Source organism: Camelus bactrianus, chromosome 6 (assembly GCF_048773025.1).
Source record: "Camelus bactrianus isolate YW-2024 breed Bactrian camel chromosome 6, ASM4877302v1, whole genome shotgun sequence".
NCBI lineage: Eukaryota > Metazoa > Chordata > Mammalia > Artiodactyla > Camelidae > Camelus > Camelus bactrianus.
Window position 1 is genome coordinate 70973885 of NC_133544.1, and position 26070 is coordinate 70999954.

Here is a 26070-nt window from a genome sequence, read left to right on the forward strand (position 1 = left end):
TTAGAAATGTGGGGGGATGTATATATCAAACTGTTGCTTGCTGTGGGCATTTTTCCTGCTCTTCTCCACTGAGACTGAGTCCACCAGGTCAAAGAGAGAAGGTTATGGGTAACTTCAGGATTATTCTATAAACTCCTATAGATAATTCATAAAAGTATGATTTTATCTATACTGTGTGTAAGAGTCAGTGTTCTCATTGCTGGGAAAGGAAACTACAATTACAAAAGGGGTGAGACTGGAAAGAACCCTGTGGTATTTCACTGTAATTGGAGTTATCACTATGAACTCATAATTTTACATAGAGAAATAGCTATACATGGACTTACAGATATAGATATAGATATATAATTTTTTTCTAGCTGTATCTGCTGAGAGGGTCTAGCAGCAAAAGCAGTACATATAGTTAATGCTCATATTTTGTTTCTCAATATCATTTTTCACTGAAAAGGAACAAGGTCCTTGGAGAAATGTTTGATTCCAGGCTTGTAGCATGGAAAGTATAACATGAGCCTGGAACACTGCATTCTGTCAAAAAAGAAGTGCTCAAAGAATGATTGAGAACCATCAGGAGGACCTAGGATCCCTCTTGCAGGGGCTTCCACTGGCCAAACCTTGGAAAATTGGAACATCAACATGAAAGAGAGAGAGACCAAGACGAAAGGAGGGAAAGAGAGAGAGAAAATTAAAGAAAATGTGGCAAAATGTTAACATTTGGGAAATTTGGTTGACAGGTATATGGGAATTTTTGGTATGATTTTTGCAATTTTTCTCTAAGTCTAAAACTATTTCAAAAGAAAAAATTAAACATTTTTAAAACAGTTGCATAGGAGATAAATGAAACAAGAGTAGCAAAATATTGGTAATTTTTGAAGTTGGAAATTAGATAACTGAAAAGTCATTGTATGATTTTCTCTGTTGTTATATATGATTGTATCATTTTCATAAGAAAAAGTGAAAAATGAAAAAGAAAAATTATAAAAAACACCCATGTGATTTTCATTTAAGAAAGCCTCTCCTGTTTCCAATCTCATGGTCCAATGGAATCCAGGCCTTTGTGCATGACTCATGGTAGTAACATCAACCCATTTTCTCTTCTCTAGTCTTGGGTCTTCCTACCCACTATGATCCACCCTCCCCACTACCAACCAGAAGAACAGTCTTTCTGAAATGTATCTTAATATTTTATCACCCTCTGGCTCACAAATCTTTCACTCCCATCCTAAAACAAGAGAAGAAACTCTGAGCTTTCATCTCTAAGCTTTCAAGGTCCTCTCTAATTAGGTCCCAACTTACTTGTAAAACCCCACCTTCCAAATTCCTTACATGAATATTCTTCCTCATTAAACACTCTTTCCCTTGTCCTGTCCCTAGGGATCTTTGGATATTTTTACCTCTGTGTATGGCAGGTCTGAAAATATGTTCATAACCCTCTTTTTGAAAAAAAAATCTTTACTACCCATTAGGATGACTGATGGAGATGACGGGGTTTAGGGGTTGTTTCAGAGGGACAGACTATGACCATTTCCCACCAGAACTGGCTATTTCTTTTATGGGATTCTAGCCTGGGAATGGGCTCTTTGAGGCTGCTGGAGTTCCGGGTAAGGGCCAGACTAGGTTTGCTGGCGGTTGTGTTTATTTTCTCCCCATCAGTTTTTTAGACTCTAAGTCATGTCTTGGCCTATAGTGATTCTGCAGGGAAGTTTCATTAACTCCAAAACATCCCATCTATTCTTCCCCTATTCTCTTAGTCTTTACTCAACATTTGTCTGGTCTTCCCAATTCTCTTCCAAGACTCTTAGACATATTCTTTTAATGGTTAGATTAGATTCTGTTAGTATGTAAATTTTGGGAGGTCACCCTCTGTCCTACCTTTATTTCATATCCTGTGATACATTCTTTCTACCTTTATCAATGACCTGAATGACAGAGAAGTTTATTATTGACAAAAACTTCTATTATAGTGATTTTCATCTGTCTGAGCAAACACCTGTACAAATAGGTGTTCAATTATTTACCGATTGATCTGTAGAAACCAGATCATTTATTCATAAATGTTCTAATCACATTGCCTTACTATAAGAGAACTTGGAGACCCGGAAGACAAGTAAGTGAAGGAAAACAGATAGAACCCTGAACAGGGGCTCATTTATCTCTCTCCATATTTTTGACAACTTCTAAATGGTCTGAATATCATTCTCTTCTCGGCATCTCAGTATTTTCTTTCTATGCTAATTCCAAGAACCTTTATATTTCAAGTACAGTTGGACTACTTTCAAAGTATGTGAATTCTATAACTTTGGATAACCCTAAACTCCTTCACTTTCCACTCCATGACACATTTTGTATTTAAAGATACCCAACTGCCAACTGGTCAATCTCTTTATATGCTTAGCCTATTACCCATGGGGCAATCATCTTTTAACAGCTCTCTGGAAGTCTTCTAAACTCTAATAATCATTTGTTTGGGCTCCACAGGGAGCATGTATCCTATCATAAGAATAGATGGTCTTTCTTGGTCCATTCTGGCCTCTGATACTACATCATCTCAGAAAGCCCTAATAATAATAACCAGCATTTATATATGCTTACCATGTGCAAGATCTTATTCTAAGTGATTTATCTGAATTAATGCATTTAAGTCCATTTAAATTTTCTAGTCTTTCATCTGACTAGCCTCTGAGATAAACCTCCCCAGAAATATTTTGGGCAGTCCTACAACACACATTTGCCAGAAATTCTAGCACAAGCTAGAATTGGAAATATAACGAGCCAAGTCCGTGGTTTGGTATGGCAGCCACTGGCGATTAAAAAAAGAAAAAAAATTAAAGAAATGTTATTTCTATTATAAAAACAATATTTTCTAATGCTGCAAAGAGAAAAACAATTATGACACTCCCAACATATTTTGGTGGTTGGAAAGTAGGAGGTAGAAAATGGCTTTTAAAAAAAATGGGCAAAATACATCTTGCAACCATATTACCAGTGGCTTTAAATGGAAAGAGTGACAATCCAACCTGGGTACAGGGCTAGCATTTCATCTCAAAACCTTTTTCAATTCTGTGGTCTCCAACCAGCTCCAGAAAAAGCATTCTTAGAACATGGTCTAATACTAAATAAATACTACACATTTTATGGTTTCCGATCTAGGGCCCAGGAAATACAAAGTTAAGCGATGGCAGAAGTCTTATGGGCTGGGAGCTCTGGATTCGCCAGTTCTGACTCTGTCAAGCCACAGCTCCTGGGGTCCACCATTAAAAGACAGGACTAATCTAATGCAATCACCTTAGAACTGCTCTCTCGTGGCCTCTCCAGCCTCTTATATTTCTCAATCAATGGGGCCTTTGCCTTCATTTCCTCCCTAGACTTCTAAGACCTCACAATGTCCTGTGTCTTCCTCCTTTCTAACAGCTCTGAGCCTGTACCTACTTGCTCTACTTCCTCCATATCCCCAAGAATTGAGTTGGAGGCCTTTAGTTCTTAACACATCTACAAGTTCCATGCAAGTATGCAAAGCTTCATTCACAGTTTCTACTATCCCTCTATGCAAATGACTTTCAAATCATCATTCCAACCCCAAATTCTCTCATGAGTGCTAATCTTGCATATCTAACAGGCGTAAGACCTTTCCCCTCAGATTTCATGCAGTCACTCTAAATCATGATTAACAGGGGTACCATGTCTTTTATCACAAACCAGGAATTATGCTAAGCACGTTCTTTCTCCTCTTATTACTGCTTTTATTTCCATCAATGGATGTTTTGGCTACAAATTACTATTCCACTTTTAAATATGAGAAAGTTGTGGGAAAAAAATACAAATGTTTACTTCAAATAGATTTACCCTTTTCCACACTTGACATTAAAAATTACTCTTGACATTAAAAATTCCATTGACAGATGACTGGATAAAGAAGATGTGCTCTGTGTGTGTGTGTGTGTGTGTGTGTATATGTATATATATACATACATACACACACACACATACACATCCACACACACACACAATGACTACTACTTAGCCATAAAAAGAATAAAACAATGCCATTTGTAGCAACATGGATGGACCTGGAGATCATCATTCTAAGTGAAGTAAGTCAGAAAGATTAAGAAAAATGCCATATGACATTGCTTATGTGTAGAATCTAAAAAAAAAAAAAGGACACAAATAAACTTATCTATAAAACAGAAACAGATTCACAGACACAGAGAACAAACTTATGATTACCAGGGGGTAAAGGGAGTGGGAAGGAATGAACTGGGAATTTGAAAATTGTACCTCTTGGGGAGTGATGGAAATTTTAGCTATCTAGATTATGGTGGTGGTTGACTGGTGTACACATTTATCAGAATTCATCAAATTGTACATTTGAAACGTGTAGTCTACTGTACAGGAACCATACCACAAGAAAAAAAATTCTCTGTACACTGTCTTGGATCATAAAGATGAAATAAATATGAACTCATTTGCCTGTTTTCAGTGGTATGAATTCTCTGAGCCCTGGTGACAGTTCTGCTCTTGCTGTCTCTCAGACAGTGGGAATTCTTTCCAGAAGTGGTCAAATGTAAAGGAGCAGTTTCTCCCTAGGAATTCTGGAAGAAAAGGAGGTGACAGGTAGGAAAGCGGATTTTTCTAGGGATAGGGGTTATGGTACTATGGGGAAATGGAAATGGGGAGATTTTTAAATCTTCAGCTTCTCCAGGAATTATGAGAACGGGTGGTCCTGGCTAGAAGTATTCAGCTCCTTGAAGGAAGTCAGGGTTAGCAAAGCCCGTGGCCTCTCCAGGCTGTGTCTCATAATCACAACATGAAATTCTGTCCTGTTACTGAGGAAACTTGTTCACCTTGGCAAATTGTCTGCTTTTCTAGGGTGGCTGTGGAATCATGGTCTTTGTTGCAGGTGGGAAGCTGGTCTCACCAGCTAGTTCTGTTGTCTGTCACCTAGACACAAGCATCCAGGCAAAGCTCCCCCCAGCTCCATTCAGCCCACCATGTTTCCCATTTTCCCTTCCACCCATCGAGGCACTCTCAAACTCCTTGACCAAAACTGTTTTCTAACAAGTCTTTTTAACCTTCCTCCTCTCCCTTCTAAATCATTTTATGTATGAGAGTCAAATTAATCTCCTCTCTTCATTCCAATTCCCATCCCCAAAGTCTTCAGAGGCTTCCCACTAAGATAAAGCGCAGATCCTTAGTCTAGCATCATTTGGAATCTTCTCCAAACTACTCTCTTTACATTTTTAAACACTTATTTCCTCACCTTTGTTTCAGTCACACTGGTGAATTCGTTGCTCCTAGACCTGCAATATCCCCTCTGCTCTGCTAGGACCTATGTCAGGTGTTAGTGTGATAAAAGAACGTTCATGGAAGTATCCAGTCAGCTGTGCCATACCGATCCCTGTTGAACGAACGGGGGATGCCCTTGAACCTCACGCCCCATGGAGTGAAGGTGAAGCTCACTTATCTGACAAGCCTTTGGGACAGCCATCTTCTTTGCACAGCCATGCTGGGTCTCCCACCTCTGCTCTCGGGAGACACAAGAGCTATTTCAATTGCCCTCCATGCTGCCTCTGTCATTGGAATGGGTCTGTTCTAAATAGTCAAATTCAGGTCATCTGTAGCATCAAACCCCCAAAGCTGCACCCATCATGAGTAAGGAAACAACTGTTTCCTTCAGACTGAGTTTCCCCCATGTTTGGTAACTTTTATTCAGGTATTAAAACTTCTCATTTGCACTTTCATTTTTCAGACAGTTTGGAGGACCTTTTGATGCAGACCCAGTGGCTATTGGATACCCTGCTGTTTCTATTCTCTGGTCCTATTTCCTTAGTTGTCACGGGCACACAGATACAGAGTCAGCTCCATCCTAAAGCTTGGCTGTTGGACACTGGCCTCATCACTGCTACTGTATTCCTTACGTGAACTTTCAACTGAATATACTTCCAAAAACAGTGATTCTCCTTAAATTGTGAAGTGGATACAGGGAGCAAATGAGGAGAAAAGGTCACTATAAACTGTGTTCACTAAGTTGAGCTTCTCCCTTCTGTGGTTCATGATGAATTCCAAGACCTGGCTGTTTGACAGGGGTTTAGGGGAAAATCACATACCATTATTTTTATTCATAGAAAATAGATACCCCAGGCTGGTCGGGAATTATAAAGGCCTTTGTCTAAAGCTCTGATAGATTCAGGGGAAGGGGACTAATTTCCTTTCATCTCCAGCTCCACAGAAATGTCTCTCAGCCTCTCTCAAGAGCACTGTTTAGACATTAGGAATTGTAGGCAAGGCTGTGATTTCACAGATATCAAAACTGGATGGAATAATACAATTTATCTTATCATGTATGATATTATTCAGCAGTCTATTTCCATTTTTATGACTGCTATTTCAGAGAAGGGAAACTGAGTCTCAGAGTATGAATTCTGAGTGCTCACTATGTGCCAGGAACTGGACAAACGTGTGCTTTCATTCTCTCCTTTGAGCCTAATTATCTTACCATGATTAGAGAGAGGGAAAATAAGAGATGAGGTAAAATATCCCCCTGGTAGCAACTGTACTAAGTGATAGAGCCCAGAGCTGGATCTGTTCTCTTTCCTAGCAGCAACTTGAAAGCCCTTAACCCAGGACTGTTCGACTGGGGACTATGAAAGTCCAGCTTTGTTGCCTCTAGTAGTGACAGACTCTGAGGTGTGACACCCTCTGAGCAGCCCGTGGGATCTGGAGGGGCTGGGACCCTGCCTGAGCTCACAGCCTTGCTGGCCTCCACCCCGCAGTGCTGATGAGCAGCAGGGCTGGGACTGCACACTGTTCTTCTCCTTCCAAGTCCAGGGTTCTCCCCTCCAAAGAGGCCAACCACATCTGTTATTTCAAACTTCAAAACATACCTAAAGAGTGACACAAACATAAATGTATGAGGCACTTTCCGAGTCTCTCCTGACACCTTTCTAGTCTCCTAATCTAAAAACGGTTGGTGGGTTAAGTTGCCAAATCCCCGTTACACAGTGGCAGGCAGGAAACCGTTTCTTCCATCACAAATTCATGCCTCATATACTAACTCCTATACATCACGGACGCCACTCGGGACATACTGGGAAAGAGGCTCTTGCTCACTGTTGCTCTTTTCACATAATGAGTTTTTTCTCTCAGAACACCCTAACCTGGATCAGGCAGCAGGTAGTAAAGGAGGTGCGAGCCCTGGAGGGAAAAAGCACGACCTGCGAACAGGAGCCACACTGCAAGGGAGCCAGGCAGTGTCTTCAGTTACTCTCGATATTTCTTTCATCAGGTATCAACCTACTTCTTACACTCTCCAAGTCATAAGTGCTGCTAACTTCTCCCCAGATCATTGCAAAGCTCAGAATGACTGAGCACTCTTATGTGTACTTCTCCTAAATACCAAGGAACCCAGGGTCAGAGAGGTCTGGTTCACACTGACTGGCTGTCCTTGAGACTAAATCACCTCCACTCTAGACGAGAGACAGCACCCGCCTAGCAGAGGGGTGAGGGTTACCTAAGCAGCAATACAGGTTCTAACGGGCTTTGAAGAGGTCCTGGCACAAAGTAGGTCTTCACATGTTAGTTCCTTCCACTCCCCCTTTTCCTCCCTGTCCTGGAGGTATCTGCATAGTGATCATAACCTTAAGCAGCAAAAGGAGAGCTCTGATAGTTGAGTTTCAGGAATCACTTGTTAGTCAAGGAAGATGAGCGGGGCCTCAACACGCCTGCAGTCACATGGTACAGATATTTACTTCACTCACCGGTGAGACCAGCCAGGGTGAGACTGCTAGTGCTGAACCCGCAGCGGGGTCCTGCTCCTCATGGGCGGATTGGTTTATGCTCACCTGAGACCCTGGTGGTGAGAAGAAGGAGAGCCAGGCCCACCTCTCTCCTCAGGTCCCCCATAGTGAACAGAAGGATCGTATGAGACCCCAAAGCCTCAGACAACCAAGGGGAGATCATTTTTAGACACCCTTCCTGGTACGCGGGAATCTCTAGATGGCCCCATACAAAGGGTGGCGGCCTCTCTCTCTCTCAGGCAGAGACTGCGAGGGCAACAGAAGCAGGCAGATCAGAACTCACAGTGAGTCACAGAGCATGTAACTTGTTTCTGCTTTTGACTTTTATGAACTGAGGGAAAAGGAAGTTTTATTCTTTTCGTTCTGTTCCATTACAATAACGACTCCGTGAACACACTTTTAAACATTTCATTTGAAGTCTGGGGCACTTCCTGGATAATGAAGATCCACATATGTTATGCTTGGTTTTCTAAAATAAACCCAGAACAGGATTAGTAGGTCACTCACTCTCAGAAGGTGATGCTCTGGCAGGTAAATAACTTGGAGAAGGAAGCAGGAGTCCCTGTCACAGATAATTTCTTATTCTCTGAATGCTACAAACCATAAAGAAACTATGAAGGGGAGCAGGGAGGGAGTGATCCGAAATAAACTGAAATCAGCGTGTGGAATCAATCAACAAAGAGAGTGGAAGAGGACTCAGTAAAGTGCAGTGCTGAGGCAGCAGGGTTGGTAATTACTTGTTAGTCATAATTTCTCAACACAGACATCCTATTCCAGTTGTGTGTAAGTTTTTTTTTTAACTGACGTATAGTCGTATTACAATGTTTTGTCAATTTCTGGTGTGCAGCATAATGTTTCAGTCATACATGTACATACATACACTCTTTTTCATTATAGGTTACTATAAGATGTTGAATATAGTTCCCTGTGCTACACAGTGTAAACTTGTTGTTTACCTATTTTATATATAGTAGTTAGTATCTGCAAATCTCAAACTCTCAATTTACCCTTCCCACCCCATGCCTTTCCCCTTGGTAACTGTAAGTTTGTTTTCTATGTCTGTGAATCTGTTTCTGTTTTGTAAATAAGTTCATTTGTGTCTTTTTTCTCTTCAGATTCCACATATAAGTGATATCATATGGTATTTTTCTTTCTCTTTCTGGATGTCTTTTGTTTATAAGTGTTTTTTGATGTGACAGAGATGAGAGGGTGAGAGAGAACACATTGGATAAACAAATAACCTTGAATTCCTTAAATTTCTTCTTCTGATAAGAAAAAGGTGACAAGGAGTAGTGTTTCCTTTCCCACCTGTAGGTAAATTCAGTCTCATTCCTGATAGGCAGCCACCATCTAGGAGAACAATCCAATGAAGGTACAGAAACATTTACAGAATGTCCATTTGTGGGTCTGACAAAGGTCTGTCTTATGGACTGACGTAGCCAATCTGGTCACGCACAGCTTTATGTTTTTCCTAGTAGCTGCCAAAGAAATGTGGGATTAGTGAGGATTATCCTCTTAGAAAAAAAGGGAGTCTCAAACCAAAGTCTGCCATGTATATGGACCTTTGTTATCCAGATAGTTTTTAACTAATAAGGAGAAATGGTCATAAATTTGTGCTGGAGGCTTGCCTACCCTAAAACAAAGGGAAACTCTGACTCATGCATAAAAAGTTCATTTGAAGCAGATACACCAAGTTACTCAGAGTCAACATCAGGCAACCAGAAATGCCACTCCAGTAGATGCAACCAGGGATTACTGAGGGACAGGTCTTGGACACCCCCAGAGGGGTGCGCAGGCCACCTGGGATTCTTACGCTCTTTCAGGCAAGGATGGGGGGCTTTCTCCAATGTTTTAGCTAACTCACACAGGGTTCATCTCGCCAATAAGAGGCCTAGACTGCCACTCATCATTTTGTCAACGAGATAAAAACTCCTATGTTTTAAAAAACCCTTATAAATAAATAAAACTCCACAAATATGCCAATAGGAAATCAGCAAAATTTGTTTAAAGGGGAAAATTTATAGAGTAAATCAGGAAGCTAAGAAGTATACAAAAAGAGCTTAACCTCACTCATAATTATAGAGAGGCAAACTAAAATAAGGTGCTGTTTTGATCTACTAAATTGGCAAATAACATTGTGTGTACTTCGGCATGAGGAGATGAACTCATGAATACATTTGAATGGGACAGCAATCGTTATGCACTTTATGCTGCTTATCAGTTGGTGTCAAACTATTGTAAACTTTTTTGCTAAAAACATTCCACTTCCAAAAATTTATCCTCAGAAGATAATTAAAGAAGATGGATGTGAGAGCAAACCCATTTTGAATGAAAATTTAAAAACATAGAGAATAAAGCAAATTAAAATCAGACAAAAAAATTGATGGAGAAATCCAAATTCAGTCAAGAGAATCAGGCTAAGAATCTAGAGGAAGACTTGATGTCTTGTACCTTAGCCCTGCTATTAAGGAGATGCCTGATGGTGAGCAAGTTACCTGGATGGACTCTCTGGTCCTAAGTTTTCTCATCAGGAGACAGAGGTGTGAGCTCAGTGTTGATTTGGTTGGGGTGGAGGCCTAGGCTTGTGTCCCCTTCCCTCTCTGGAGAGAAGAATGTAATCTCCATGGACTCGAGTGGACTTCCTCATGTTGACAATGCACCCTGCTAAGACCTCCAGTTCTCTCCTGTGTAACGGGAGGGGGCTGAATTACCTCATCTCTAAACCCCACTATGCTCCACCACTGATTTTGCTATTGGGGTAAATTATTTAATTTCTCCAAGCCTCAGTTCCTCAGTTATAAAATGGGAGTATTAATTCCCTTTTCATAGGGTTTTTAAGATAAGTCTGTGTTTGGAAAATGTTTGAAAGAATACCTGACACACAGAAGCCAGTCAATAAAGGCTATTTGTATTACTATACACATTACTATTTGTATTATTATTAAATGTTTAATATTTATGTTGAATTGAGCCTTACATTGTATTTTCAAGTATGGGCTTCAAGGCCATTTTGAAAAACCTATTTATTATTTTCATTCTTGTTTTAGAAAGGAAGTTTTTACTCATTTAAGAGCAAGACCGAGAGGGACATGATGTTGTTTAGACTCCTTAAGAGCTGGATCCACATCCCCAATTTTGTATCTAAAGCTGGGCTGTTAGCCAACTTCTTGGCTGGGAAGAGAACTGGACTCTATTTACACGATAGCAAAACAAGAGGCTAGTTCAGTCAGTTTCATCAAACAACCGGCCAGTTCTGTGAAACAATGGTCCAACTGGAGGATCATCCCTAGTGGGGCCAAGCTGCCTGAGTGCCAACACAAACAACCACTCAAAGAGAAGTTACACTTCCCACTCAGAGAGCAGGCCATCGAGTTATAACTCATAGGAAGATTATGAACGATTTTGATGTTGACTGTTTCCATCTCATAATAAAACCAGTTGAGATCTAAGGCTCAGATTGGTGAAGACATTCCAGACATAAAGACCACAAAAACGCTGTTCAAATGAAGCTTCACCCCGAAGCATTCTTTTCTTTCCCACAGCCCACCCAGTGTCTTATGACTGATGTCTGTTATCTTTAGATCCAGCCCTTTTCTCAAAGAAGGCGTGGGAACTTTGGGCCCTTCTCAGTCACCAGAAATCTGGATGGAAGAGAGGAGGGAAGAAATGGGGACCTGAGTGGTACAGGGCTGGGGAAGCATGGCTCTGATGCAACGTCCTACATTTCCTCTGAACAGAGCTACAATCTATACTCTATAGGTAACCAGTGTGATTCTTTACAAAGTGACAGTGAAATTTTAAATAGTTCTGCCAATTTTTTTTTTTAGGATAAAAGACTGCAGTTCATTAAAGTCCTGAGGTATCTTCATAATAATAACACAAAGAAGTCATAAATACTAGTTGATATGGTTGACTTAAGGACTTCTTCACAGATATCCAAGAAAAGTATAGGTAATCCTTCAGCAAAATGTCACAAAATTAATGTCTATCTATGTTTACTAAATGATTAGCCTCAGTTTTGTAAATCGTAGAAGTCACAATTTTCAGATCATTGTATCGGAAGAATAAGAGTGTTTCTGAATGCTTGTAATCTGTATTTTGATTAAGGTCCTACTGTGGATTTTGAAAGGCTTTATTTAATCTATGTGTGGACTTAATACATAGTAATTAATAAAGCTGAATGGCTTTCAATGTGTTAATTTTTTTTCCATTTTAATGGAACTCTGGTGAGAAAAAGAGCAATCCTTAGACATCTGGGCACAGGCCATCGTAAACGCTTCAATGCATTCCTTATACTCTAGGGTCTCTTATTAATGGTTAACTACAACAATCATAACAATCGATTTTTTAAAAACATGTTTTCTTTAACGAAAGATTTCAGCCATACAGAAAATGACCAGAAACAGTATAATGAACATTCATATACACCCACCACTTAGATTTCAGATATTAATATTTTGCCCCTGCTTTTATTTTTCAAACTGTGAAGTAGTTTGACCACACTGAAAAGAACAGGGAAAAGATTTAGCAAACAGCTTGGCAAGTTAAAAGTAATGTGCTTAGAACAGTGTCTGGACCATAGCGAACTCTAAGTCAGCTACCAATTTGTTGCTGTCACCCATGCCAAGCTCTATTAGGTTTTCACATTTTGCCATATTTGCCTCAGTTTTTTTTTAAAGACATTCAAATACCAAGAGACTCAAGGCCCCCTGTTAATCCCTCTTGAACTCTTCCCCTTCTTCCCTTTCTCACTCCTCTCATCACCCTCCCTCACTGCCTTGCTTCCTGATTCTCTCACTCCCATTCTTTGCAGAGAAAAATCACTGCCCTTTACTGTTGCTTAGATATTTTAAATTTTTTCATTTCATATTTAGATCTTTAAACTGTCTCAGATTTATTTTTTGGTGCAGCAAGAGAATATTTTAGTCAAGTATTGTCACAGTAATACTTCTTTTAAAAAAACCCGAGACCAGTGGGTTTCAGCAAAAAGCTGTAAGATCACTGTTTATTCCTCAAGTATACAAATGGAATGGCTTAACTTTGATCCATATTCTTTCCAAGAATTCCTTAATGAGGTTTGACACCCTCCAGCTCTGTATCTGATGTCCTTCTTTTATTAGCTAGGGCAAGTCTGTGTGTCGGGACAGGGTATGGGTCAGATGAAAACCTTCTCTGAACATCTTCTTAGTCCCTGGGTGAGTTTCAGGTCCTGAGCTGAACTACATATGTTTTCCTCAAATCACTGTTAGATAAGAGTCAAAAACACTGTACATGACAAGAAACTGACATGTTGTAACTGACTATATACTTCAATAAATTTTTTAAAAGGGGAGTGTAGAAAGCAGAAGTAGATTGAAGAGACTTAAGAATCACATCGAACCAAATACTAATTGTGGATCTTGCTTGGATCCTGACTGAAGCAAATTAATTATAAAAAGACATTTTTAAGACAGTTGAGGAAATCTGAATATGGAATGAATAGCAGATGATATTAAGTAATTATTAAAACTAATAACGTTGCTTTAAAAAAAGCACTGTCCACAAATAGGACAAAACCCTGAGTTCAGTGTATGTACCGACTTTTGGCAACATCAAAGATCTTCACTCCATCAGTATTCTGTTCTAATTCTTTATTCCCTTTCACTGCTGTCCTCCCACCTTCTCTTTTCAGACTTTGATCACTGGATTGTCTACTGATGGCAAAGAAAAACCAGTATCTATTCCCTGAACTGTTACAAAATCTCCATAGTCTGCCCCTTAAACTCGTTTCCCTAACAATTTATTTCCTCAAGAGAAACTAGATTGATTTTTTTTTTAAAGTTTTAAAGGTAAAGTGATACATGCAAATGATTAAAAATGAAACAGCACCAAGAGATATACAATTAAAGCCAATATTCTTGAGCCTCACTTAACCCCTCTCTTAGTACACGTATGGTTTCTATTTTTAGTGCTTATATCGGTTACCTCCATGATTCTAAATATTGTGCTTTATCAGAATATAAAATAATCAACTAAGCATTGTCACTTTACTACTGACATTCTTGACTTGACTGATGAAGATGCAACCACCTTCCTGTCTCACCTCTCGCTAGTTACATCACAAATCTCAGTTCCACCTCTGACCACCTCTGCTACTTCAAACCCCATTCTTCAATCATTACCTCTTTATCTGCTCACCATAGGACAGAACAGTCCAATGGAACTTTCGGTGATAACAGAAATGTTCACATCTATTCTGTTCAACATGGTAGCCACTATTCATGGGTGAATATCGAGCACTTGACATACAGTCAAATTAAAATTAAATTGTCACAGGTGGCTAGGGGTAACTCTTAAACAGAGCAGTTACAAATAATATTTTTTCATGAATTCCAGTTTTACAAGATGAGGATAGTAGCCTTTCTCATTTCTTTCCACCTTTTGTCCTGCTTTCATCTCACTAGCCCAGTTATCTCTACCTTTATATTTATAATGCCAAGATTGGTAATACAGGCAAGTTATTTGCAAGTATGGTTAAGCTTCCACGATATATCGAAGGTTAATCCTAACGCCGAAAATTCAAAAACTATACTTACATTATTGTGATTCAGTTTCCTTCACAGTTCTCTTTACAACTGTAATTTTTTGTTGCTTTCTTTGTTTACTGTCTGTCTCTTTTCCTGAACTATAACCCTGATGAAGGCGAGAATCTTGCCCACCTTGTTCAATATTAGAATTCCAGAACATAGCAGATGAACTGACAGAGAACATAATAGATGTCTCACAAATTCTGAATGGATGGTCACATCTTATTTATTATTGTTCAGACATTCAGGCACCCTCTAATATCAGCAAATGCTCCTTGAAGGAACAAGTACTGATAAACTATTTTTATTGTCATTTGGGGCAACTATTGTTATTTTATGAAACTTCTCAATTTTTTTCCTCTCCATACTTAATCTATGATAGTGTTTCCAAGCCTTCTTTGATTTGAAAATTTCTCTGTTATTAATATATAGTAATAAAATAATCTAAAGAATTAAAAAAATCATGGTACTTCTGTATGATACATGGTAATGTGATTTTAAATAAGCCTATTTTATTTTAATCAGTAGAGCATGAATTATTAGACTATAAAGCCCATTTTAGTAACTGCTCAGTAATAAACATAATATATAAAGATTACTTTTCACTTAAACAAGTGATGCATATTCTTTAAATCACTTATGTAAGATAAAATACGATTTGATAGTATATGTTTTAAAAAAATAACATATAATAGAGTATATGAATTTGGGCCAAATGTACACTTAAATATAAATTGTCCTTCGATTTATTGGCCGGTCATGTGGCGAGCAGTATGAGCTTAGGGTTGGTAACGTGTGTGTGGGTGTGGATATACATACATACAATTCTCCTTTCAAATGCTAACACAAGAGGAGTTTCAGGATAGTATTTGTGGGTAATTCTTGGTAACTAATGGATTTTAAGAATGGATAGTCTTTATTGCCAATAAGTAAGAAAACTTCTAAAAAATTAATTGCCACAATAATTTTTTTCTGTTTAGCATTTGATTTTGAAATTCCCAATGTTTTACATGGGGATCTTTGATTAGATGAATGAAACTACAACTTTGAGCAGATTTTCATATTATTATTCTTTCAATTTACATAGTTTATGAACTATACTTGAACATTAGAATTCCATTTGCTTTTCTGCCTTTAAGCAATGCTTTATGGCTAAGAATCACAGTGTTCAAAACTATGAAGGGCTAGCGTGCTGAGGAAACTGATAAACAATTTGAGCTGTGACCAAGTCATGAACGCTCCTTCCTCATCACCTTTGACCACTGCCCACACACAATTTACCTCCAGGGCCCTCCTAAGCTATAATATTAAAAGAAAAAAAACCCCATTAAAATAATGATTTCACTTATTGATTTAAAAATTGACAAAAGATACCATTATTAAAAATGCAAATCTCCTGCAGTATCTTTTCAAATCTCTGCGGGATTTCTGAATCATGAGAGGGAGCTACCAACAAGATGATATTCTATGATTAATATTAAAAACTGACTTCTTTATTCATTATTTAAATGATTAAGGACACAATTCTACAGCATGAGATGGATCTTACCAAACATCAGCTCAGTCAGTATTTGTAGCTAAATCATATACCTTTAAGGACGAGGGCATTTTGATCCAGAGTCACAATAATTCCTTTCAATCCCCACGTCTATGTATGTGTGTATCCTGGAGTTGAACTCTCAAATGGTAGTTGGTACCTGATATAATACTTTAAATATTGCTAGCTGCTTTTAGAGTGCTGTTTTTCCCTACATAGATCTCTTGGGGTTCAGGGGCTGTTTCAGGTTATGCTAACATGTCACCCATACATTTAGGCAAATGTCCCATTTTCAAACAGCATTATCTGTCTTCAGCAGAAAGCAGAATGGTAGATTTAGCTGAACATTTACTTGAGCAGCAGGCAGAATGTTTCACCTTCCTCTGTTGGATACCTGTTGTCTCCAGCCTTCATTCTACACATGGAACCACACTGGACAGTTCCCTGACCATTTCTGCCCAGTTCAGACAGAGTCTCATTTTGGACTTCTTTCTTTTCTTTTAGCTTTATCTAAACTTAGTTACCCTGGGTAACTGACCCCTTTGTTATCAACAGTAGCATTGGGACAAGTCAAATCTTGCTCAGATGATAATGGGGATAATAATACCTGATTGCGTTGCTCCTCATGCCCTACACATCTGGTAACAGAATTTTATTCTTAAGGCAGGCAAGTGAGATGGAAACTTGGATCATGGTGTCTTTCTCAGTGCTTTTCTGACCACAGCATATTATTAAAGTACTTTATTTATCCGTCCCATGAATAGGGTGGGTCAATCTAGATCATGAGCTCCTATTTTAGAAATGGCAAATATATTTTATCTAACACATCAGAGCTGATAGATTTTCCATGGTGTCTATACTAAAGATTCTGAGCCTATGTGTTTGCTCCTTAGGGAAAATGTTATTAGTACTATCTAGGGGTGGAAAGGGAAAACACCTTTGATAAACTTCGAAAATCCTATTTTAGATAGTGTGGTAAAAATGTGATATAATTTTGTCCTTATAATAAAGTCTACATTTGCTAAAATCATGTGATAATGTTGCCTTTGAAACTGACATGTCATGAGTCCCCCTGGAAGTTTAATGGCAAAATTCCTTTAGGTTTGATCCATGATAGGCTTTCCCACTCTATCTACAGTAAACAATGTTAGAGCAAAAAAGTGTTGTAGGAATAGATGGGATAGTGAGGATGAGTGGCAATAATAATGACGATTATTTGACAGATGAACATCCTTTGGGTTAAAAAATTATGAGAAATTTTGTAAGAATATTGTCAAGTCAAAGCTACACTCAAGGTCCAGCCCAGACATAGCAATAGCCATGAAATTCATGTTTAGTCACATATTTTGGTCACATTGCTCTTAATACATATTGAAGAGCAGATGCAGAGAAAGGATGGCTCGATTCCAATAACTATTTCGGGCTAACCCTACTGAGTTGACTTGCCTTTGGATTTTTATTAGGTAGTGAGAAATATCTGGTGAAGAAAGATTCTCTCAGTCTTGATGTTTACTGAAGTAGCAGAAAATCTGTCAATTCTCTCTCTGCTAAAATACTACTGTTCAGTGCTGTCATCTTCTTTTTTTCCAATATGTATTATAACCCCAATCCTAATGCTTACCTGGAGAATAAAGTCAGCCCTAAAATCTCCATTTTTAATTTGGGTTTAATTCTTCACAATTACCTATGTACTGTGGGAATTGTCTTTTCTGAGGCACTAGTTCAGAGACAAGTTTAATTTTGTATAAAACCAGTCATGCGTTTAACCTTACTTCAGTACTGCCTGGAAATAACTTCTTTTCTTTTCTGGGTTTTGACTTAACTGATGAATGATATACAGCTGTAGTAAGTGGAAGGCAAACCACCAAGTGGCCAGCTTTAGAAGGACAATGTGGACATTAGGCCCAGAAGAAATCACATGGGAATATGAGCACCAGGGCCCCAACCCAACAACCCACAACTCTTTTGACTCTTCTGTCTTGCTGAGCTGTAAGGGCATGAGTTTGATTTACATTCTTAGGCCTGCCTCACATTGTGGAGGATCTTAGCTGCGTGTTGGGACAATTTTCAGTGCACAGTTCCTGCTCCACAGAAAGATGGGGGCACTGAAGCATGACCCAGGGAAGAAACCTGGTAAAGGATAAGCATCATCTCTGCTTTCTCTCTCCTTCTAGAGCCTATTTCTCTCTCCATCCTTTCTCTCTCTCTCTCATTTTTTTCCTATAAATTCATCTTCTCCTTGATAGATTTGAGAAATTCCCAGAGAAAAGCCATGGTTTCTCATGAGGGCAAAGATCTGTCAGATGTGTGAAGGTCATATGATGAAGTCATTGACCGTTGTGGTGGGTTAGTGTTTCCCCCAAAATTCATGTCCATCTGGGACTTCAAAATGTGCCTTATGTGGAAACAGATTCACTGCAGATTTAAATAATTAAGAATGGAGATGAGATTCTATTGGAGTAGGGTGGGCTCTAAATCCAATGTAACCTCATAAGAGAAGACATAGAGACACACACAGAGAAGAAGGTCATGTGAAACAAGAGGCAGAGATTGGAGTGATGCAGCTATGAGAAACATGGACTGATGATGGCCACTGGAAGCTAGGATGAGGCAGGAAGGATTCTTCCCAAGGGCTATAGAGGCAGCACTGCCTTGCCCATACCTTAATCTCAGACTTCTAGCCTTCAGAGTTCTTAAAGAGTGTATTTCTGTTGTTTTAAGTTTGTGGTAATTTGTTAATGGCAATCCTGGGAAACTAACACAGTCATCTAATTCCCTTCTCTGGAGTTTTGGACATTGTGCTCGTCCAACTTTCTACCTGCCTCTCTGACAATCCTTCATTCTCTTCCCCCATGCTTTTCCTCTTGTCTGCAGCCTTCATGATGGCACTCCTCAAAATTCTGTCCTTGGCCGTTTTCTCATTTTACATTCCCTGGCCAATCTTATCCAAGTTCATGATTTTAACTCCACTTCTCTGCTAGTAATTCACAAACATAAAGCTCCAGCCAGACTTCTCTCTTGACATTTACTTTTAATGTCCTACTAGATATCAAAAACTGATGTCAAAAAGCCCATATTCAAAACTGAACTCACTTTTAAAACCCCCTTCCCTTACATTGTGCTCCTCCACCATCTCTTCTTCTACTCTTCATTCCTTATTCTCTATTTATTATCATGTACCATATTTGGTCCAATGATAAAAGCCAGAAACCTTGAGTCATCCAAGAAGCCCCATGTCCCCTTCCTCCCAACAGCCAATGTTTCAGCAACCTGTTTGTTTTATCACTTTAAGTTTCCCTGAATTAACTCTTTCCTAGATCAGGTCCTTACCAACTTTAATCTTTTCTGCTGTTGATAGGGTAGTTTTCTAACTGTCAATGTCACTGCTCTCCACACTGTCCCCTAGTACGGCAGTTATCACAGTATCTCTAACATCCAGCAATGATAGGATTACTTCCCTGTTTAGAATCCTTCAAGTGTTCTCAATTGTCAAAAGGTACAAATTCAAATTCCTCAGAATGGTTTGACTATCTTCATGTCCCATTATTCCCCAAGACTCCTAACCTAACTTTAGCCACACTGAACAACCTGCCATTCTCTGAATATATACTATAGCTTCAAACATTCCCATGGCTCTGCACATCTGTTCCATCTTTTGAAATACCCTTCCTCCTCCCCATATTTATTTGGCTCACTGGGAGATTCTTGGTGTCTCCCAAAAGTGTTCTCTGAGTCCCCAGTCTGTTTTATATGCCCCTTCCTTGGGTTACCAAAGCTCCCTACAGAAACACATACACCACATTCTCATTATTGATAGTTTTCACCTAGAAGTCTCACTAGACAACAAAGTCCATGAGAAGGGGACAGTGGTCAATTTACAGCCAACAAATATTTTAGAAATAATAAAAAATAAAGTGTATGTGTATGTATGTGTGTACATATATATATATACATACATATATATAAAAGAAATATAAAGTAGCCCATGTGTATCAATGTATATTTTAAACATTGATAAGGCAGCTATTATCAAAGTTGCTGTGATTGGGACAAATACTGAGGATGGACGAGACTTGAGGAAGGCTTTGAAGAAACAGTAGGTCTTATACAATTAGGATGTGATATTCTGGACAAAATAAAAAGCAAGGACCAATTTGGCATTAGGACTCAACAAGATGATGGATTTAAATAGTAAGTTGGCAGTTAGTTTCTTTACCTTGACACTGGTGGCTTTGACTGGTTTTACTGAAGGACCAGGCTGGCATGACCTCATGTAGTTGCTCCATCTGTGAATGGAAGTGCTGTTCCTACAGTTCTTCTGGTTACAGAATATGTCTGAAAAATAATAAAAAAAGAAAACTATCTTCAAGTAACTGGATATTGTTCAAATGAGTCAGAATCGTAGCTCATGGTTTCAAATGAAACAGGGAGATGTATGCAACATTCAAGTTACTCCTTAGCATGTTAAATTGCTCCTTCCATGAACCATGGAGGATGAAAGCCAGTTAGTGTCAGCTGGAAAAAAGACTTGGGAATTTCCTCTAGTGGCTGTACTCAGGCCTGAAAATAGCACTACTGAAGGTCTGAGCAGCCAATTTCATACTTTACTTTCTATATTAAGCCTCATATGGAGCAAAATTTCAGTATCTTTGGACAAAACTGACCAAAACATCCAGTTATTTCTTGTTGCTTTTCTTGTTAAAAAAAAAAAAAAAAAAAAAAAGCAGCACTTGAGAGCAAACTTATCAAAGGGACTCTGTTGAATGGCCTATCACATGATCCTGAAGATTAGCATTACTAAAAATGTGAAATTGTTTTGGACTTCTCTCCAGAAACCATATGATTTAATTATACTTAGTTTTATTTAATATGGAGTCTCTTTGCCAAGATTCTGAGGACTTGAGATATGAACATATATTCCTTTTCATATTCTTTCTCATTATAGGTTACTATAAAATATTGAATATAGTTCCCTGTGCTATGCAGTATAAACTTGTTTATCTATTTTATATATAGTAGATATTACCTGCAATTCTAGAATTCCCAATTAATCTCTCCCCATCCCTTTTCCCCTTGGTAACCATTCTGTCTGTGAGTCTGTTTCTGTTTTATAAATAAGTTCACCTGTGTCTTTTTTTTTTTTTTCAGACTCCACATTTAAGGGATATCATATGGTATTTTTCTTTCTCCTTCTGGCTTACTTCACTTAGAATGACAGTCTCTAGGTCCATCCACATTGCTGCAAATGGCATTATTTTATTCTTTTTTATGACTGAGCAATATTCCATTATATACATATACCACAGCTTCTTTATCCAGTCATCTCTTGATGGACATTTAGGTTGCTCCCATGTTTTGACTATTATAAATAATGATGCTATGAACATTGGGGTGCATGTATATACACATATATGTATGACTGAAACATTATGCTGTACACCATAAATTGACACAACATTGTAAACTGACTAGACCAATAAAAATTTTTTTAAGATATAAACAAAGGAGAAAGTAGTTATCAAACAATTTACATTTTATAGACAATAGACTTAAATGACTATATGTTAAATTTACTAAAAGAAGTTTGGTAGGGTTGAATAAGTTAATAATTCCCCAATCAATACACTTTGTAAGGATTTCCACGAACGGGCCAAGGAATACCGGACTGACATAGCTTTCAACAAGGAGAATACAGGCAGAGGAGAAAAGCGAAAAAGAAAATTCACTTCATTTTCCCTTCAATCTTTTTCTGCCTGGAAAACAATTGGGACTTCTATTTTTTTAAGGCAACATGCAGATTACCTATTTTAGGATTAAGTCAATATTTATCATTCTTATTGTAAACATTAGGATCTATAAGAATTTAGTGTGTAGTCCATCAGCCAAGTTAGAGAGTCATCTTCATCTGTGATTTTCTAATACCCACCAGCTACAAATCAATCCGGATGGTCCTAAAGGAAACATCCAAAAGTCTTTGTTCTGATGGCATTTGGGGAGAAGTATTTGCTATGTTTCAAGAGAAGTAGTAGGAAGAGAGTTAATTTCAGATACTCAGATATAAAGCATTTCTTACCAACAATTTTTCCCTTGGTGAAAGACTCATCTATAAGTTCAACACTTCTATTATTTTATGGTTTTGGAATGTTTCTCCCTAATTTGTTAGGGTTGAGTCTCACCACTCTTCATTGATTCTCAGGTATCACTTCCCTGAAACCTTTATTAATACCATGTCAACATTCTTCTCACTCTTCTATTCTACCAATCATCATACCACGCTTTTCAGTATAATCTAGGATGCACAGTTCTCTAACCACTTATGTTGTTCTACTTCATCCATCATTATTCTCATTTTACAAATAAAGAAACTGTCCTTAAACATCTCTCTACATTAAGCCAGCAAAGAAAAGGCTGAAAAAACATTAGGACTTCTAGTGGTCACACTCTTAAATCATAAGAAGACCCTGACATTTTCTTTCAGTTTTACAAAACTGTCAAATTGTTTAAATCCTCATAATATCAGGAAAATCAAAGGAGTACTCAGGATGACATGTTCACTGTACTAGAGTCTTTGTTCTCATGCAGAAAATTCCTTTTCCACTGGATCATGTAGGAGAAAGGTCAATGGTGAGCAAAGTCCAGGCTGTTGCCAATGCCTTGAGTTCTGATTATTTTTAACTACTGGGAGTGGGTGGGAAGGATTCAGTGCAGGCATTAAAGAGGACTGATCAGACTATAAATATTTGGCTGTTACTATTTTCATTAAAAGAAAGTCTGAACACATAATACAGTGCTAAGGAAGGGACACAAAATTCTGGGAGGGAGAAAATTAGCTCTAAAAATAAAAGCATTATCAATTTACAAAGTTTTGGTTTCTGTTTATTTTTCTTCTCTGTAAACATAAGGGATATGTAATAAATGTTGGCTAAGCTGACTCACACAAGCAATTGCCCGAGACTAGTAAGTATCTCCTATGAAGCCAGATCCTTATTGCTTTAAAATATCATAAGAGGATGTGTATTCAGTCAACAAGTACACTTTCCAGACCTGTTGTTTTTTACACCCTGCTTATATAAAGATTCTTCCCAAATGGCAATGGAGTGAACATATGAAGGATAGCCCCGGACACAAATGGACACATAAAGTTTCTATAAATTCATTAGCTCACAGAAGGAATTTTTTTAAAAAAATCAGTTTTACTTATGGATACTTTTTGTATTAAGAGACAAACAAATCTGGGAAGGAAAACTTGGAGAAGACTTGAAAAATTGGAATTTATTATATTTAGCACCTTATGTAGATGAAACCATTTCTGTTGGTTGAAGATAAGAAAAGTGTTACCCAATTTGCTCATAAATGATCATACCTTGTGAAGGCACAGAATAAGATTTGGGGAACTTGTTTGTGCAGAGAATTCTGACTTACTCAGATGAAAGATTCCAGCGCAAGACAAGTTTATGGTCTGCCAGGAAATGAGGCAAATATGTAGGACACACGATGAGTCAAGGTAGAAGCATCAACTTTAGTTCTTTTCCTTTCAAATGCTGAAGTGCTGCTTCTATTGGGAGTTTATTTTTCTCTCCTTTGGGGTAGTAACACCAAGATTTGACTAAGGTTAAGAAACAATGATCTAATCAGTACCAACCTTTTCTTTCCTACCTCCTGCAATATAATTTCCTAGGACAGTATCAAAGATATATAACCTACACAGGAGTCAAAGAAATAGACACAGCCTTTGGAAGCTGACTTCAAGACTTTGAACAGACAGGCGCTCTAGAGATAAGCGCTTTGATCCCCTGACTTCACTACTGTCTATGACACTCATGTTTCTGCCATTGTAGGACATTTTCTGTTTGCTAACACTATTTGAATACTACACCATGAAATCTAGAAATGCTTTTTATTTCTATCACGTATGAGGAGGGAAAATTCACTCACCCACATCTTCTAAAAGGAAAGAGTTCTTTTTACACAATTCAGCTAAGGACTGTGATGTGCTAGGGAGTGGAGTTATACATAAGATGAGGAAATTCCATAAGAAAGATCCTAGGGAAAAGGCCCAAGAGGTGGATGGGGCTTCAAGGGGCTGCTTAAGATAACCCAGTCCCTTTCGGTTCCTGGGAGAATGTGAAGATCTAGAACCAGACCTAAAAAAGCAGAATAAAGAAGAATCCATGGCATTGCTGACCACTTTGATCCTAGATTCTGAGAAGTTGGCGAGTGCTCATTTTCCCCATTTTATAAGTGGAAAGGCATGAATACTTCAATGACTTTGGTTTCCCAACATTTCTCCTTTCTGAAGAAGGAGCCAGGAAGCTATTGACTTCTTCCAAATGATCTATTAGACTGCAATCTTTTTTTTAGAGCCCTTTAAAAGGTGACAGAGAATTCAGAGTTACCCAAAGCACAGATTATAAATGCCACAAGTAGAATCACTCTTCTGACCTCACGAAAAGCAGAGCCTTTAAAGTGGGCACGCCAAAGGGCCAGACCTCAGGAGTGAACTGATTTCCCGAGAGCACTGGGAAGCAACTCAGGGAAGAGTTTTGTCTGCATCTGCAGCCTTGGAGACTAGAACTCCAAATCTGTCTAGATTCTGGAGAGACCTTAGGGGTATACATGCTGTAAAATGTAACTTCCTGTCTTTTCAGGAAAAACTCTTAACACGGCTAATAAAATGAGCTCCTAATGAGGCCTCTCAGACATCAAATAGGCAGAGTGAAAACACACTTTGATGAGGTAAGTGTAAGGGGATCAGAAACATGCCCCCATCCCCAAAAGAATTTCCTTTCAAAGCCATGTGGGCTAAGAGTTTAAGGATACACCATACTTTGCCAAAGCCAGGATATCTGGAGTGAGACTTTGAAGATATCAAAGGATTAATGAGTGCCTAATTAGGAACCAGCCAGTAGTCACCCAGGCTTTGTGTCAACCTCTACTGCTGCCCAGCCTGACTGTGGAGTTTCAACTCCATCCACCATCACACCCCACTTTCTTCAGTAAGTCTGTTTTAAAAAGAGCTGCTCTGAAACATCACTCTAATGAAAGAGTGAGTGTGAGCAAATTTTTCACTCCTAAAATTTGTGGAGTCACATAATCCTGTTGAATCTCCCCATAACAGTAGGTACACAGACAATGACACCTTCAGAATTTATGATACAAAGTTAGGAACTATGGGTTTAACATAATTGAAGATGATTTCATCTTAACACTGAGAAGAATTTCCAGCAAATAGTTGCCTTCAGGGGGATGGATGGCAAGTTGTTTCAGAAAGCAGTGAATGTTTAGCCCTGGAACTGAGGCTGAGCAATACCTGAAAGGAGTAACATAGCCCTTAAGTTATGACATGATATGATATGATATGGAGTCATATGATATGGTACTCAAATAAGTTGGCAGCTGTAATTGACAACCTCTACAATTCCTTCCTTCACTGAGATCCTATCACAAATAGATGTGGACATAGAAGACCACTTTTACTGGTTAATAACAATGGTTTCACTCCTCAGGAAGGCATTTAGCTATTATTGGGGTCTTTGTACAATATTCGTGGGGTCAGGGAATCAGTTTCTACCTATGCATACCTACTACCTGGTCCAGTCTTGTTCTGTTCCCCCTAAAAATCTCCATTGAGAATACTGGAAATTTCACTTTATAGGTTCAATTTGTTTGCGACTTGAAGACTGTTTGATTTCTGAAGTCTTTTTTAAAGTGTAGATACCCCTGGAGGCATCAAAGATGATGTTTACTGCAGCCACTCCTAGGTAAATTATGGACCAGGAGACATTTAGTGAGCCCGTAGAGCAAGGCTTCCCAACCTTGGCACTACTGCTATTTTGTCATGGGGGCAGTCCTGCAAATTGGAAGATTCCTGGCCTCTACCCACTTGATGCTAATAACACTTCCACCCACTTGTGACAACCACATGTCTCCAAACGTTGCTAAATGTCCCCTGTGGGGTAAAAATGCCCCCAGTTGAGAATTACTGATGCTGTCAAGAGGCAGAAGATAAAGGGGGTACGAATATGGTGGAGGAAAACCTGTGACCTAGGCAGTGAGGACATGAAAGGGAGGTGTCACCAAATTCACAATTTTTCCTAGGGTTAGGCCTGCTTACAAAGAATAGTTTTCCATCACTCACATTTGCTTTATCTTCCTGTACCAGGGAGAACAAGAA

At 38.6% G+C, this 26070-nt stretch overlaps 1 protein-coding gene across 3 annotated transcripts in view; it reads right to left on the minus strand.

Moving 5' to 3' along the window:
- RASGRP1 (RAS guanyl releasing protein 1) overlaps nt 1–26070 on the minus strand; it is a 439223-nt gene that overhangs the window by 405323 nt on the left and 7830 nt on the right. For all 3 annotated transcript variants that reach the window (XM_074365886.1, XM_074365885.1, XM_074365884.1), the window contains exon 2: nt 20113–20231. The gene's annotated coding sequence lies outside the window, so the exon portion shown is untranslated. The remainder of the gene's footprint in view (nt 1–20112; nt 20232–26070) is intronic.